Here is a 4,194-nt window from a genome sequence, read left to right as displayed (position 1 = left end):
TTTTCCGGCGCTTTTGAAAACTACTGGGAAATTTAAATTTGACCTCCCCAATGCACCAACGATATTCACTTTCTGATCGAACAAGATACTGAAGTTGAAAATCGTAGCATTATTTCGACTACTTATCGTGTACACAGACACAAAAAAAATAAAAAAATAAAAAAATAAAAAAATAAAAAATAAAAAAATAAAAAAATAAAAAAATAAAAAAACACACATCATTGTAAAATCAATACATTCATCGTTCCACTCAGAATCTAAAAAAACTAATTAAATTGGAAACTGAAATTGTCCGTAAACAGTTCAAAACAAATCAAAATATTTTGAAAATTTTAATATGTATAGAAAATAGAAATATAAGTAACCAATGAAAATTGCATGTATCTATGGTCATTTGTTTTAAAGTTACAACAAAAACCAAAATCAATTTTCTCGAAAACAGATATTGTGTAAAAATTCTTATTTTTCCTTGAGTTTTCTTTTGTTTTGCACGGCGCTTTTGAAAACTATTGGAAATTTCAAATTTTGACTTCCCGAATGCACCAACTAGATTCACTTTCCCATCAAACAAGATACTATTGAAGAAAATCGAAGCAGTTTTACTGCCCCAAACCGTGATGACGGACACAAAAATAAAAAAACACACATCATTGTAAAATAAATACATTCATCGTTCCACTCAGAATCTAAAAGTTGTGTATTGTGTGAAGTGACTGATCATTAGGGTAACAATATAGTAGGAGCCTTGTATTAAATTTTGAAGATTTTGACCCAACAAATAATACATATTGTATTGATATTTATAGAAAAAAAAATTAAAAATTAAAAACTGACTATGTCCGTAAACAGCACAAAAAAGTCAAAATATTTTCAAAATGTTTTGGTATATAGAAAAAAAAAATATAAACATCCAATACAATTTACATGTATCTACAGTTATTCGTTTTTGAATAACAATAAAATAACAAAACCCCTACATGAGAAATCGAGTGAATATCCAATATTGTAAAAACATGAATTTCAAACGCTCATAAAAATGTAATTATTAATTTGCTTGTAGACATTTTTTTTTTTTTTGATAAAGGTTGACTAATTTATGAATAATCTTTTATTAAATTTTCAAATCTTAGATTTAAAAACAACAATTTTTATAAATTCTCAACTCAAAATAATTTTCTAATTTTCGTAATTTTTACATATTATGTCAATTTTAGAACTTTAAATGCTAATAAAAAAAAACTGTGACTAAGGATTTTTAATAGTTTTTAAATGTCATTGTAACAATATAGTAGGAGCCTTGAATCAAATGTTGAAGATTTTGACCCAACAAATAATACATATTGTATTGACATTTTTAGAAAAAAAAATCTAAAAAATTGGAAACTGAAAATGTTCCTAGACAGTTCAAAACAAATATAAATATTTCAAAATGTTATCGTGTATAGAAAATGAAAATATAAACGACCAGTGAAAATGTTATGTATATATACGTTCATTTGTTTTAGAGTTAACCGAAAACCAAAATAGATTTCCTCGAAAATTTTACAATGATGTGTGAAGAAAAATTAAGGAAAAACGGGAATTTTTACGCAAAAGCTGTTTTCGAGAAAATTGATTTTGGTTTTTGGTGTAACTTTAAAACAAATTACCGTAGATACATGAAATTTTCATTGATTGTTTATATTTCCATTTTCTATACATAATAAAATTTTCAAAATATTTTGATTTGCATGTTTTGAACTGTTTAGGGACATTTTCAGTTTCCAATTTTATTAGTTTTTTTTTCTATGAAAGTCAATAAAACTTTATTTTTTGAGTAAAAATACTTAAACATTTAATACATGGCTCCTACTATATTGTTACAATGACATTTTAAAAATATTAAAAATCCTTAGTCACAGTTTTTTTTTTATTTATAGCATTTAAAGTTAAAAAATTGACAAATATGTAAAAATCACGAAAATTAGCAATTATTTTGAGTTAAGAATTCGTAAAAATTTTTCTTTTTAAATCTAATATTTGAAATGTATTACAAGATTCCACAATAATATTGTCTACCTTTTATCAAAAAAAAAAATGTCTACAAGAAAAGTCAAATTAAATTTTTTATGAGCGTTTTGAAATTCATATTTTTACAACATTGATATTCACTCGATTTTTTACGTAACGATTTTCTTATTTTATTGTAATTAAAAAAATGAAAGACTGTAGATACTTGAAAATTTCACTGAATGTTTATATTAGAATTTTCTATACACGATAAAAATTTGAAAATAACTTGACTCTTTTTGAGCTGTTTATAGACATTTTGAATTGTTTTGAACTGTTTAGGGACATTTTCAGTTTCCAATTTAATTAGTTTTTTGTTCTATAAACATCAATAAAGTTTTATTTCTTGGGTAAAAAAGCGTGAAATTTTAATGCAAGGCTCCTGATATATTGGTACAATAGCAGTTCAAAAATATTGAAAATATATAGGCACAATTTTTTTTTTTATAAGCATTTAAAGTTCGAATTTTGACAAAATTTATAAAATTAAAAATTTAATAACTATTTTGTAGTTAAAAATGTATAAAATGTTCAACTTTTATAGCTAAGGATTGAAAATTTAGAAGAAGATTCCACGTAATTAATTAATTCTGTTACCAAAAAATCTAAAAAAATACATTTACCTACACAATTTATTTTTATAGTCATTTTAAGTTCAAATTTGGACGAAATTACATATTAAAAACCTAGAATAACTATTTTAGTTATTTTGTTGTGATAATATATATTTCGTGGGTATACTTGAAACTTTTTAAGTATACTAATACTATTATATATCTATGATAGTATCACGGTTTGTTGTTGATGTTTAACGCGTTATAAGTACCTATTATATATTGTGATGGCTGAGACGCAATTGAGCATAAAACACCTTTTTTGCGACACGATTAAGCATAAATTGTCGGCGTATCAAAGGAAATTAAAATACAAAAGAAAACCAACACGATTGAGTATAAAAAACTCTGCAACGTTGCCATTTTCAATTTTGAACTGTCTATTATACAAAAATATTTATTTAAATATTATAATGATTCCAAATAAAACATACCAAAAAAATACCATGTTTTCATAGTCAATATGTAATATACCTAGTTACATTAATCAAAATATTTATATAAATCAATAATAGTCTCAATAGTAGTCACATTAGTCACATTATAATACAGTATATAGATATTTTTGCTAATAATGAAATAATAATAATAATAGTAATAATAATAGTTATGACTTATGAAAATAATTAAATCAAAATATTTATAAATCAATAATAGTCTCAACAGTTAGTAGTCCGGAATAGTACTCCGGAACTAATTTATTAATCGATAACATTGTCGATAAAGCTGAGGGGCTCAGCTTACGGCTCGCGTCAGATATCATAATAATTGGTGTAATAATACGTGAAAATAATAAATTACAAAATTTTGGCAACGTGAATTTGGCAACATCGCATAAAATATTCTATGCTCAATCGTTTTATGCTCAATCGTGCTTTACCGATTGTGATATGATTAATTTGGAATTTATTATAGGTCAATTTTTTTTTAATACCATATATAATATTATGTCTTATACTTAGACTGACATACCGTCTCCGCTCAGAATAGTTTTTCTTATACAATGATATTATTCCATTGAATTAAAATTTAATACCATCCATTATACAGTGACCCACTTGTAATCTACTGTACAGCAGAGCGACATCCACTTACCCACCTTTTTTTATATTGGTTTATGGCACTCTCCGTAAGCTCGTAGCAATATAGAATAGTAACTTAATAGTATGTCATCGAAAATGTCGATAGTTATTAGTTATTAGTAAATACTACGTACATAATAAATTACTTAATTGTCTACCTATAAATTATAATAAATAAAAGCCGTTTAATAAATTAAATTATCTGAATAAATTCATCTATATAATGGTGATTTTTATCTTAGATAACTGTGTAAATGAATAGTCTCTATTAAACTAGATACAATTATCTAGATTAACTCAACACTGCATATAATATAATATAAAACAAGCCAAAAATTAATTTTAAAAAAGATTTCATGGGGGGCTGAGATTTCTGGCTACGGCACTGAGATACAATATTCATTTTTGTTAAATTTAAAATTATATAAACATATGGTTACCTATAGTTG

This window comes from Acyrthosiphon pisum, chromosome A1 (assembly GCF_005508785.2).
Source record: "Acyrthosiphon pisum isolate AL4f chromosome A1, pea_aphid_22Mar2018_4r6ur, whole genome shotgun sequence".
NCBI lineage: Eukaryota > Metazoa > Arthropoda > Insecta > Hemiptera > Aphididae > Acyrthosiphon > Acyrthosiphon pisum.
The sequence above is the reverse complement of the archived record's forward strand: the minus strand, read 5'-3'. Positions refer to the sequence as shown.